The sequence below is a fragment of the Macaca thibetana genome, chromosome 10 (genome assembly GCF_024542745.1).
Source record: "Macaca thibetana thibetana isolate TM-01 chromosome 10, ASM2454274v1, whole genome shotgun sequence".
NCBI classification, from domain to species: domain Eukaryota; kingdom Metazoa; phylum Chordata; class Mammalia; order Primates; family Cercopithecidae; genus Macaca; species Macaca thibetana.
In genome coordinates this window covers 80,955,073-80,969,315 of record NC_065587.1, presented here as the reverse complement: position 1 = coordinate 80,969,315, position 14,243 = coordinate 80,955,073, and the positions used below count along the sequence as shown (strand labels likewise).

Sequence of the window (14,243 nt, the reverse complement as noted above, 5' to 3'; positions counted from 1 at the left end):
TTACTTAATGCCTGTACCCCCATTGTATCTAGGAAATAACTACTTGCTTTTGATTTTACAGGCTCATAGGTGGAAGGGACCTGCCCTGTCTCAGATGAGACTTTGGACTTGGACTTTTGGGTTAATGCTGGAATGAATTAAGACTTTGGGGGACTGTTGGAAAGGCATGATTGTACTTTGAAATGTGAGGACATGAGATCTGGGAGGAGCCAGGGGTGGAATTATATGGTTTGACTGTGTCCCCATCCAAATCTCATCTTGAATTGTAATTCCCATAATCCCCACATGTGGTGGAAGGGACCCAGTGGGAGGTAATTGAATCATAGGAGTGGTTACCCCCATGCTGTTCTCATAATAGTGAGTGAGTTCTCTCAAGATCTGATGGTTTTATATGGGACTTTTTCCCCTTTGTGTGGCACCACTTCTTGTCACCATGTGAAGAAGGACTTGTTTGCTTCCCCTTCTGCCATGACTGTAAGTTTCCTGAGGCCTCCCCAGCCCTGTGGAACATTGGGTCACTTAAACCTCTTTTTCCTTTTTAAATTACCCGGTCTTGGGCAGTTCTTTATAGCAGCATAGGAATGGACTAATACAACCTCTCAGAATATAATTTAGAACCTAATAGTCTCTACTTTAGATTCAATTCAAATATCATTTCTTCTCACTAGATCAAAGCAGAAAGTTAGAAAGGAGGGTATTCAGTGGCACAATTGCCACAATAAACAAAGACAGATGACAAATTATCAGCTTAGATGTTTCTGCTGCAGTCTTGGTCCTGAGTCAGTTGAATTTACAAGTTTCCAATTTTAATGTCTAATTTTCTGAAATGTCGTTTAGTTTGTATGTTGAAGATGATTATTCAGTGTCTTCTCTGTGATCCAGACCACCTTCTAATATCAATAATTTACTAGAGAGAATACCATGGGAAAAATATCAGAAGTGTGGCATTTTGACATGGGGCCAGCATAAGTGCAATAGCTTGAACATACACGTCTTCTTACCACTGACTCACAGCACTGGATCCGAGCACAGACACAAAATGCATAAGAGGATGTAAGCCATCAAACCATCAGTTTTTTATTATCCAGAAACAGTGTGACTTACAGTAGGTACTTCATTATATACACACCTATAGCCCTGTTTGGTATAACACGCTTCAATCATATTTGCCACAATCTCTTTGGAGACTTTTATCTATGGCTAAGTCTATTTGTAATTGGTAACACCAGGTTTATAGTATTATAGACCTTTGATTAGCATCTTCTCCTGCACTCTCAACTACTGTTTATGAAATGTAAAATTGAAAGGTGATGCCTGAAGGAGATCTGATGAAGGCTAGCAGATCATTTTCTGTTATAATCATCAGATGTTTATAACCCACCTCTAGGTATTCATAATCCATATCTACCTACTAATCAAATCCTCTGGCTTACTATTCATCATCTGTCATTTTTTCACATCAGAAGCCAAGGAAGGAGAGAGTGACTAATAAGATAAAATATGGTGAACTTGATTATCTAATCATATTTTCTTAATTTTCTTTCTTATGAAAAGTGCCTTGGAATTTAAGAAAATGAGTATCTTGTTTTCTTAGACAGCCTATCTTCCAGAATTGCATCTGGGAAATCCTTGCCCATGAGCATTGGATAACATTATGTTTAGCAACCAGGAGTTTGCAGTGATGCTGAAAAGAGGATAAATGAGGATGATCCATGCCAGGCAATTAAGTGTAACCTACAGGAGGTCCCTGTTTCTCCATGAGATGTGATTAAGTGTCCTTGGTAAAGAGTTCATATTGAATGGGGAAACTTTTACAGAGAAATAATTCAATACCTTCACAAATTAGATATAGTCAAGGACCCCTCATTTCACTTCTCACAGCCACAGGAACAATCAGCTCTGCAGCAGTCATTTACAAAGTGGACTGTCAGACACAGCCATTTGTAAACACAGTTAAGAATAATGAATTTGTGGACAGGGTTCTTATCTCAGTTGTACCCCCTCTATCACTTCAGGTAAATGGTCAGGCCGAAATGATGGGACTCGTCGTAAGAGAGCTTTAAAGTGGACCTGTGGGTACCACTGGAAACAATGCTTTAATATTCCAGAGGAAGACTCATCTGGTTTAAGTACAAATATAACTGCAGTTCAGGATTTGCCTTAACTGCCTCCATTCAACTTCAAATAATGGCTTGTAAAATAAAAAATAAATAAATAAAGCAAGTAAGATGCAATTCTGTGTTACTTACTCATGTTTACCAAGGGAATTTTATGTTTTCTTTAGTAAATATGGAGCTAAAACAAGACAAGTTTATCCTCCAGTAATTGAGGGCATAGTCATCTGTGTCTTGCAAGCTCAAGGACGCACATATTTGATTGAGGAATCAGCATTTGTTTACATTTGAAGAATTTTCTCCCAATATGTAACAGTTAACAGTTATTAAAAGTAATCAGTATACCCCATATGAAAAAGTTGTCTTTTTTCCTTCTGAATCCCATGAAATTCAGTGTTTGCATTTTGTTTTTCAAAAGCTTTAAAAATAGTTGCCTGCTGTTCCTGCCCCTATAAATATAATACTGAGTGTGTTATTTTCTGGTAAAAAAAAAATTAGGAACAAGAATGATAGATATTCTGGAATAGGGCACTATTCCAACATGGTAGGCTTTTGTTAGGAAACCACAGCAATTAAGAGGCTGGTAAACAAAGAGAAGTAGTTGGTGTCTCAATGATGGAATGCTGCTAAGGCTCTATTAATTCTTTCCTGCTTAATTCTTTCCTGATTCCAATATATAGTACCACTACACCTATGGAAGAAGTCTGAGACAGAGAGAGAGAGAGAGAGAGAGAGAGAGAGAGCTCAATAAAGGGGTAGGACAGAATGCTTAAATAATATGCAAAACCATTCTGTGCACATGACTATATAGGTCTACCAACTTAAAATTCATTCTTTCTCACACTTATTTATTTATGCAGCACTTTGAACACATACCACTGCAATTTTTATCAGCAAATTTTAGTATTTCCATGAGCCCCAAGAATGTCCATTCAGAAAGGGGCTTCAAGATGCCTGAGTAGAGGCATGTGGTACTTGCTTCCTCCACAAAGTAAAACTAATTAGCAAATAGGTAATCACACTTTGAATAGATTAGCTAAGACAGAACGCTGGAATTCAACCTAGAAATGACAGGAAACACATAAGGCCAAGAAGGAGAGGGAAGTAAGGCAGCCTGCTCATCTGGAGCTGGCTTGGAGCCTAGGGAGGCTTCCCATGCCGAAAACAGATAAAAGAGAGACCCCCAGTGACCCATGTTCTCACTAGGGATTCTCCAGATTCTCCAATCTTAGCTACTGCAGAGCCACTTGACCTCCACAGGCCCTGAGACTAACATAGGAAGCTTCCTGGAGACTGAGACAGCATTGCTCATGGAGGGAGCTCACAGTGGGTCCCACACATGTCCAAAGTCCTACGTAGCTACAGCACAGCACCATTTTGGAAGCCTGGCCTGCCTCAGATGGCCAAACAGCACCTGCATCTCCATATCCCTGGGGTCCCATTAACATCCCCCACCCACAGCCACCACCACTGCTGGCTGCTGCCACCAAGGCTGAAGCATGACTTGTTAGCAACGATCCTATACTCCCAGCAGAGAGGCTGCTGAGCATTTAAAAGCATCCTGAGGACAGGCTCCCATACCTACATCTACCACCCAGAGCCAAAGTGAGTGGTACCCAGCCCCCAGCCTACAGCTGCTGCAACTGAAAGCAACCCAGCCCTCCCCACTAGCAAGGCCATAGCACAGTCACTGCCATCCCCACTGAGCACTCTGCTGGGGTGGCTGGGATCACCCTACCCCTGCCCACCACAGCCAGTGCCCACATGCACAGCTTTGGTTGGGGGGGGATGCTGAGACAGGCCGACTCATTCTGATTTTATCTCTCCTGCACCCAAGCATACTATTTGGCATCCTAGAGACTGCATTGCTCCATCCACCACTGGTTGGTCCCTGAGTACTCTTCTCAGGGGCCAGAGGATGAGTCCACTTAAACTGTTACTACTCCCACAGCTGCCACCCACTTCAAATCAAGTATATTTGTTTGAGGAATCAGTATTTGCTAACATCTGAAGAACTTCCTCCTACCTGAGGCACACACCACCTGAGGCCTGGGAACTGGCCTGCCCAGCCCATTGCAGATACCACCAATATTAGCATAAACTGCTTGGGAGCCAGAGGATTGTCCCACTACCGCCATTGTTTCCCAGGGTCTAAGGATCCACCCAAACCCCAGCCCTCCACTGCTACAGCCAAAACCTGAGTAGGCTGCCCAAAGGCCTGAGATTTGGCCTTTCTGGATCCACTAATACTGGTGTCAGCATATGCTGCTCTGGGGCCCAAGGACAGGCATGCTTCGCCCACTGCTTCCACCACTGGGGCCCAAGAACCAGCCCTTATGGGTATCCCCATCCCTGATAAAACTTCACTACGGCCTTTACTAGCAACCATACTCCAGGCCAGTGAGGAAATCACAGATACTACTAATACCGTTTACAGCAAAATAAATTATATGGAGACTACAGTACTGCAAGTACCCAGATTCACAGCCAAACTGACCTAACCAAACACCGCCATAGAGAGATCTTCAGGGAAAAATATCATAATATATGAAAGCAAATACGAACATTTGGAAGAAGTGTCTGTTACACCAGAGGTACGCATATCAAAGTAAGGGCACAAAAAACATGAAAAGGCAGGGAATTACGGCACCTCCCCCCAAACACAATAATTCTTCAACAGCTGATGTTAATAAAAATAAACTTATGAAACGCCAGAAAAACATCAAAACAATGACATTAAAGAAGCTTAGTGAGATACAAGAGAACACAAATAATGCAAAGAAATCAGAAAAACAATTCAAGATATTATTCACCAAAGAGATATGTATGTAAAAGAACCGAATAGAAAAACTGGAATTGAATAATTTATTGAATAAATTGAAAAGCAAATGTGAGAACTTCGACAATAGACTAGATCAAGCAGAAGAAGAAATTTCAGAACTTGAAAATTTTGAAAAACACAAACAAAAATAAATAAAAAATAATAAAGAGCAAAGCCTACATTACATATGGGACACCATAAAGAGACCAAATATTCACTATTTGGTGTCTTAGAAAGTTCAGACAAAACCAAAGGGGGTAAAAAAAAACCCTATTTAACAAAACAATAGCTGAAAATTTCCCAAGTCTATCAAGAAATACAGACATCTAGATATGGGAAAGCCCAGAGATCCCTAAATAGATAAAATTCAAAAAATCTTCTCTATGACCCATTAAAGTCAACCTGTCAAAAGTCAAAGGTTAAGACATAATTCTAAAAACAGCAAAAGAAGAGCATCTAGTCATTACTGAGTGAACACCCATCAGACTAACAGCTGATTTCTCAGAAGAAACTTTGTAGGTCAAGAGACAATAAGATGATAGATTTACAGTGCTGAAAGAAAAAAAAAAAAAAACTTGTCAATGACGGACACTATACTCAGCAAGGTTATTCTCTATAAATGAAGGAGAAATTAAGCCTTTTCCAAACAAGTAAAAACTGAGGAAATTCATGACCACTTGACTGGTCCCATAAGAAATGCTTAAGAAAGTTCTACACCTGGAAGGGAAAGGAATAATATCTACCATCATGTAAACACACAGAAGTATAAAACCCATTGGTAGAGCAAGTGCATAAATGAGGAAGAGAAATAACTTGAATATAACCAGTGTACAGAAAACCACAAAACCACAATGATAAACCATAAGAGAGAAAAGAAACAAGAATATAGAAGACAACCAGAAATCAATTAATAAAATGATGGAAATAAATGCTCAGATATCAATAGTAACCCTGAATGTAAATTGATTAAACTTTCCATTTAAAATATATAAACTGGCTGAATAAATTTAAAAAGAAAACAAGACACAACTGTATGCTGTCTATAACAAACTCACCTTACCTATGAAGAGATACATAGACTGAAAGTAAAGAAATGGAAAAAGATATTTCATGCAAATGGAAACCAACAGCAAGCAGGACTAGCTACACTTATATCAGATAAAACAGACTTTACATTAAAAAAAAGAAGGTCATTATGTAATGATAGTAGTATTGATTCAGCAAGAGGATATAACAATTCTAAACATATATGCAGCAACATTGGAGCACACAGACAGACAAAGCAAATATTATTAGATTAAAGGGATAGATAGACTCCAACATGATAGTAGTTGTGGACTTCAACACTCCACAGTCAGCAATAGACAGATCATCTAGACAGAAAATTAATAACAACAAAAAATGGATTAAATTTCACTTGAGATTAAATGAACCTAACAGACATTTACAGAACATCTCATCAAACAGCTACAGAACACACATTCTTCTCATCAGCATATGGAATATTCTTCAGGATAGACCATATGTTAGGACACAAAGAAATCCCAACATTTTTTTAAAATTGAAATTATTTCAGATATCTTGTCAGAGTGCAATGGAATAAATAACAAGAGCAACTTTAGAAATAGTATAAATACATGGAAATTTATCACCATGTTCCTGAATGACATTGGGTCAAGGAAGAAATTAAGGAGAGAATGAAAAAGTTTCTTGAAACCAGTGAAGATTGAAATACAACATACTAAAACCAATGAGATACAGCAAAGGCAGTGTTAAGAAGGAAGTTTGTAGCAAAAAAGGCTCATATTTAAAAAGCAGAAAGATTTCAGATAGCCGGGCGTGGTGGCTCACGCCTGTAATCCCAGCACTTTGGGAGGCCGAGGCGGGCGGATCACAAGGTCAGGAGATCGAGACCACGGTGAAACCCCGTCTCTACTAAAAATACAAAAAAATTAGCCGGGCGCGGTGGCCGGCGCCTGTAGTCCCAGCTACTCGGGAGGCTGAGGCAGGAGAATGGCGTGAACCCAGGAGACGGAGCTTGCAGTGAGCTGAGATCGCGCCACTGCACTCCAGCCTGGGGGACAGAGCGAGACTCCGTCTCAAAAAAAAAGATTTCAGATAAAAACTTTAACAATATATCTCAAGGAACTAGAAAAGTAAAAACATGAACAAATAAAATCATCTCATATGCAACTACATGGTTGGAATTGCAGGTCATTATGTTAAGTGAAATAAGCCAGGTACAGAAAGACAAATATTGTAAGTTCTCATTCATATGTAGGAGATAAAAAAAAAAAAAAAAAAAAAAAGTTGATCTTATGGAGGTAGAGAATAGAATAGTAGATACCAGAGACTGGGACGGTTCAAGTAGCAGGGTGTGGGAATGATGAGAGATTGGTTAATGAGCATATACGTACAGTTACATAGGAGGAATAAGTTTTAATATTTAATAGCAGAGTAGGGTGGCTATAATTAACAACAATGTATTGTATATTTCAAAACAGTTAGAAGAGAGGACTTGAAATGTTTCCAACACATAGAAATGATAAATACACAAGGTGATAGATACCCTAATACTGTAACTTGATCATTACACATTTTATATATGTAACAAAATATGACATGTAGCCCAGAAATATGTATAAACATTACATATCAGTGAAAGTGCAAAAATCTTCAATAAATGTTCACTTTTACCAAAATCTTCTTATTCCCTATGAGATTGTTAGAAATAAGAGACCCAAGACCATTGTTCTTTGTAATGTAATATCCCTTACCATCCTAGTTCTGATCTTGAACTCTTCTACATGTTAGGCTGTTTCCCTGAAGTGGGGTCTGTGAATGGACATCAAGGAACCTGTGAACACCCCAAATTCCCTGAAACCAAGTATGTGTGTGTGTGTGTGTGCATTTTTTTTTTTTGACAAGAAGGTCTGTAGCTTTTATCAGGATATCAGAGTAGATCTGTAACACTCACCCTTAAAAAGGTAAGGAAGACAGTGTATAGGAAGCATACCTCCCATAGTGTGCACCCAGCTCCATGTTACATTTACTCTTTCCACCCTCTCAAAGTCTGTAAAGACACTGTAGGCAAAGCTTATCTTGATTTCTTTCTATTTTCTATTTCTTCTCTTCACTTTCTCCTTCCCCTTGAAGCACCCTTGTCCTCTGAATTATGTCCAGGTACTTTCTGGTGAAATTATTCTGTCAAAGGTATTAATAACAGGATGTAATGATATTTTATTTCTCACAACATTCTTTTGTTCTACATTTAAAACACACTCAAAAAAGTAAGGCTTCAGCCAAAAACTAATTCTGATAAGAGTTTTGGACACTATGGTCCCTGGATTTAAATCACTTCACTTAGGGAACCCTCTCAGCACCTCTCCAATCCCACCAACGAGTGATGATCTGAGGCTGCCTGCAGGTGTGACTGATCCAGACAAGCCTCTTCTTTAAACTACAGAAGATTGCTAAAAGGACACAATTCTAATTCAATAGGAGAAAAACCAGCCAAACTTGTTGAGAGGTCAAATAAAGGTTGGCTTATTCTCAAGTCCATTTGTATTCTGCTCACATAGCCTTATCTCTAAGTTGTATAATTTTATCTCTTTAATAACTTCAGACCATACAAGAACCTGCATCAGTTACCCTCTCTACAAAGTGAAGGAGTAGGGTAAGGCCAGCATTGCTTATCTTGCATATCCTGTAAGTTAAAACAGCATCTTTTAAAAGAAAGTGCAGGCAGAGGAATAATGGGCAGTTTACTAGCTCACACTGCACTTCTCCAGCACAGAGCAGCCTGCAGAGATTGTGTCAGTTCTTCCTGCTGCCTGGAGAAACCCACTAAAAGAAGCCCCCACACTCTCTGCTTCTCCTCCTTCCTCTGGGCTGACCTACCTCTGTGTGCTCTCTTGGAAAAATCTGGGGTTCTTCTAGAACACTCTCCACTCTCCTTTTTATAAATACACCCAACGTCCCAAAGGATATTAGGGTGTTCTCAAACATATATTGACTCAACTTCTTCCTCCTGGAGAGCAGAATGTGGCCAATTATCTGTTGATGATTCTGAGAAAAAAAATTGGCTCTGTATAATGAAATTTCTTAAATAAGCCTGAAAAGATGGATCATTTTAGACAATCCCTGCAGCTTCCGTGAATCTCTTACAGCACTCCTAAAACCTAATCATCTCCTATATTTTGCCCACTTTTCTGAGCATCAGTGAGTGCATGTATCTTTGTTCCATTAGTATTAATGGGAATTTAGAGCACTTAAGAGGAGACAAGCCTTTCCCTTGAGATGTAATTTTGTGCATTAAGATATCAAAACATGAGAGGATACACATTGATATGTGGTGGATTCATATGATTGGCTCCATTAACACTAATGGGAATGAGGACCATCTCTCCCTATCACAATGATGGGGCAAATGTATAAACCCTGGCACCTCAGAAAGTCCAGTCTTTCTGACTGGCCTCACCCTTACATGTAGTTTGCTTTGATTTTCAAATCCAGCTGGATAAATAGGGCAGAGAACCCCTGATTGAATATAGATACCAGGTCTTCACTCTGGCAGCAGTAGTTTATAGGGTATGGCTTTAAATGAATGCATGAAACTGATTCCATAAGCCACACCCATCCAACTCATCTATGATTACATCTTTCAAAAAATAGACAAAGCAAATCAGAGATTCAGTTTTTCTAAAAATAAGTTATAAAATCCTGAGGCCGAGGCGGGCGGATAATGAGGTCAAGAGATCAAGACCATCCTGGCTAACATGGGGAAACCCATCTCTACTAAAAATACAAAAAAAAAAAAAAAATTAGCCAGTCATGGTGGTGGGCGCCTGTAGTCCCAGCTACTTGGGAGGCTGAGGGGAAACAGAGCAAGACTCCATCTCAAAACATAATAATAATAATAATAATCCTGAACCACAAAGATCTATGCATGCATCATGCTCAAGCTACCTAGGAAACCAGCAATCCCCTTATGGGCTCACTGTACAGGTCACTCCACCCCAAGCCTCACCTGTCTTCTCTCCCTTACGGTAAAAATATGTACTTACCTGTCTTTCCTTTAGTGTATTTTATCTGTAGCTTTTTCTGATATATTCTCTCTACTTTATGTTCCATATCCTTAATATTTACTTAATTACAAAACTCCAGGCTCTGCAAACATAAAATTTAAACAAGATATAGTACCTTAAGGAGGAAGACAACATGATCAAATTATCCACTAAAAGTCACTAGTCAATAAAGAATAAGTATCAAGGATCTAAGGAAAATTAATCCGTAAATTATAGAATTAAAACCATGGAATTAGATATCCCTGGGTTCCAATCGAATGTGTAATGTGAGATCTTGGCCAAATCGTTTAACCTCTTCTGCTTTCATATTGGTTGACATTTAAACAAAAAAAGTCATGTCTACCCTGTAGGATTGTTGTTAAGCTTTTGATTGGTAATCTATGGCCACAATAATGCTGCTTAAAAACATGCACAAAACCTCTGTGCTTTACAATAATAAACACGCCTTCTTGTTTATGTATCTGTGGATTGGCTGGGAAGACCTACACATTTGGCCTGGTCTTGACTGGCTCTGGCTACCTTGCTTATGTATCTTAGGTGAGTTGGTTGATAAATCAGATCTGGCTGATTGTCTTATTCATGCTGCTGTAACAAAATACCATTGACTGGGTGGCTTAAAACCATGGAAATTTATTTCTCATAGTTCTGCAGGCTAGGTTTGAGATCAGCATGCCAGCATGGTCAGTTTCCATTGAGGGGCCTTTTCCTGTTTGCAGGCAGCCAATTTCCTACTGTGTCCTCACATGGTGGAAGAGACAGGGAGTTTTGGGGTTCTCTTATATGAGGGCACTAATCTTATTTATAAGGGTCCCACCCTCATGGCCTAAGCACTTCCCAAAGGCCTCACCTCCTAAAAACCATCACATTGAATGTTAGGATTTCAACATGTGAATTTGGAGGAGACACAAACATTCAAACCATAGCATTGGTCAAGGATGGCCTCAGCTGGGAGGGTTCATCTGTGCTCCACATCATCTCTCAACCTTCAACGGGGTCCTTCATGCTTGTTCTCCTGGTGGCAGAAGGTCCAAGAAAGAGTGGTGCCAACTTCTCTAGATTCTTAGTCCCATGCTCTTAGATGCTGGGCAATGACCAACAGTGACTGGACCTGTGCAGCCGGGTCACCAGTTGCTTCCTGCAGGAATGTCAGGTTTACCACACAGCTGAGTTTCTCGTTCATCCTACGGGATCTGACTAACATAAATGCCAATGCTTAGGAACCCAGTATCTGTCTTTATAAGAGAAGCTGCTAAATATTACATGATACAAAACTGGAAGTGCTAAGAGGCAATCCACTAGGAGATCACCTTTGAGCAGTAGAAAATAGGACAAAGGAGGGATCAGGCAAGTAAATAAATAAATGTCCTCATCATATTTCTTTTCATGAACTGCTCCATGGGCAATGTTTTTACAACACCTGTCCGGAAACATCACATGGGGCTAAGCTCCTGCCAGACAACCGACTGTTATCTATGCACAGATCATCATGAAACAATGACTAGTATAATATCCTCTGACCTTGTTTTCCACTCTTCTCTGCCTCTCTTTCCTTTGTCTTCACCCTCTGTCGCACCTCTTGCAATCTTGGTCTCTGACTTTTTCTAGGCAACTCTAGCTGAAACAAATACTTTTATTGTTTATCTTGTGCATATATTGTGTATCTGGAAATTGTATAATGAATCATCTTAAGATAAACAATAATATATCAATATTTGTCTAATGATTAAAGCTTATAGGAGCTACCTCCATACAAATAACATGTGTGTGTAGTCCACTCATAAGGAAAAATCGGATACTTTTATGATTAATTAGTAAAAAGTGATAAGACTGCTTCCTGTACAGTTTGGAAATAAGGCATTGAGGCAGGTATTGGGAAAAAACAAACAAACAAAAAACAAAACAAAACAAAACAAAACAAAAACCCAAATTGCTTTGGTACCACAGTTAGGTCAAGTTTTAGATCAGGTCATAGTCATGGAACTGGAGATGTTTTACAAAATGGATTGAGTCAGTGAAATGAATGCAACTGGCCTGCAAAGTTGTGCACTCCCGACATACAAAGTCCGGAGTTCAGAGAACAAATGGCTTTATTTTATAGTCTACATTTTCGAATAGCATCTAGTTGTCCTTTTATATCTGCCTTTAATCCATATCCCTCCCTTCTCAAATTGTGACCATGTCTAAAGCATTTCTCAAATTGAGAGATAAAAACTGAGGAAAACAAAACTTCTCAGGCTACATCAATGGACTAGCAGGGGAGGGAGGTTTGCTTCCTGTCCTCAATATCTCAGTATTGGAGAACCTCAATATCTTCAACATCTATGAAGAGACAGTTGTTCTTGAGTTAGAGGAGGCTGAGGGTGAGGTGGGCATGATCAGGGTAATGACACTATCAAGTTATCTGTTGAGTTATACCTTAGTTGCTGTGTCCTCTTCAGTTTAAGAAAGAAAATGTAAGGTGAAGTCTGCAATATGACTTTGAGAAGGAGCCAGACATGAGTTCAAATGTGGGCTCCTATCTTTACTAACCTTGTGATTTTGAACAAGTTGTATCATTGACCTTTCTTTAGTCCTATAATAAATAAGAACATCCTTCTGGACTAGTGTCTTAAGTAAATCACCTCTGCGATGAAGATTCATGAGCAAATGATTTATTAAGGAATTGCTCTCAGAAATAGTGAGGGAAGCTAATAGAAAGGAAAGAACCAAAGCAAGGAAGGAGAATGAATGTGAATTCCAATCTCAGCTTGATCCCAAAGGAAGCTCTAGAGTATAAATTATAACCACAGTTGGTCCTACCTCAAGGCAAATAAGATGATCTTTCTTACTTCAGTACCAATCCGTTATTAGTTAAGGCTCGCATCTGCACTTGCAAATTAAGAATAATGTCAATATTGCTGAGCTATTTGAATTGTAAATTTTGTTTTTAAAGCACTTAGCAAAATGTGCTTAGTACAAAGTAAGAATGTAGCCTGTGCCAGGTTGTTTATAATAATGATTGTCACTACTAGTGAAGAAATTGAGCAAGTTGCTTCACATATCTAGCCAAATCAGAGCCTTGAAATAGGAGACATGTGCTTGATTATTTTCCTTTAAAATCTCTGTCACATAAGTGGCATGCTTATACTCCAGGTCATTTGGTACCTAAGTTCTTCTGGGTGACTCAAATTCTAAAATGAATTAGAAATAGAGTGAAGAAGCACACTACCCTTGAACCCTTGAACTTGAAACCAAGAAAGTATGAAAGGAGATCCTTTAGTATTTATTTCAAGAGGCATCCATTTCAATCTCTAGGTTAAAACAGTCCCAGGAAATTCTGTCTTTGTTTTCAGATTCTCTCCTAGGTCAACTCTGTAAATGTTTCTGGGTTTTGCATTACATTCCATAGAGAAAAACTTGAGCTGACACTTCTGTTACATTTTTATGCTTGTGTGGCTTAGATCTTCTTATAGTTCCTGTTGATAGCTGCCAGTCATTCTCCCTTAGGGAGTGAGATTTAAAATTATCATCAAGAATAAAGGCGCATCCACCAGAAATGTAATATCTCTAAAACTTGACCTTCTTGAAGTTCAAAAATCAGAATCACTAAATTGAAAGGAAATCCTTCTGTGTAGGGTTGACCTTATTGACTAAAATGAGGACCAGAAGTTCAATCTGCCTCCCAAGTGTGCTGTAAAGAGGAAGAACAGAAAGAAACACAAGGAAGTGGAGATGAGGCTCATTTGGTGGAACCTAGTACCACGAATGTATTGAAAGACTTCTGTGTTTACTCACTTTGTTGCCATGGGGAAGTGCCCCTGCCACCTTCTGTGTGAATCCCACTATAACTCCTGCAACCACATCCACAGCAACAATACTCAGCAATGACTCTGAGGATAACACTCTCCTGGTATGTTTCCATATTTTTTAAATATATTTGGAACTAAAAAGTGACGGGTCATAAAAAAGTCAACAGTTTCACATTTAAAGAGCTAAGATCCAAGTCCTTAGAAGCTTTCATCATATTCTGATTCTTCCCCTCCTGCCATGTGTTAACTCAGAGCAGAGTAGGCAAAGACAAAGTCACCTACTTTAGTGAGTGGGTTGTCACACATCTTGAGCCATGTCACAGATACCATACTAGGTGCAGGCATATTTCCTTCAAGAAGCTTATAGTCCACATGGGAGATAAGACTTTCGAACTGGTTGATATAGTGCCAAATAAGTGAATTTCATTATGGT

General features: G+C 39.2%; 1 long non-coding RNA gene across 1 annotated transcript; it reads right to left on the bottom strand.

The window, feature by feature from the left end:
- Window positions 1-7,624: 7,624 nt before the first annotated feature.
- LOC126929341 (uncharacterized) lies at window positions 7,625-11,136 on the bottom strand. The gene is made up of 3 exons (XR_007717152.1): window positions 10,002-11,136; window positions 8,836-9,003; window positions 7,625-8,139 (listed from the first exon to the last, which is right to left on the bottom strand). It is a non-coding gene; the product is annotated as an uncharacterized LOC126929341 (long non-coding RNA).
- Between the last annotated feature and the right edge of the window lie 3,107 nt (window positions 11,137-14,243).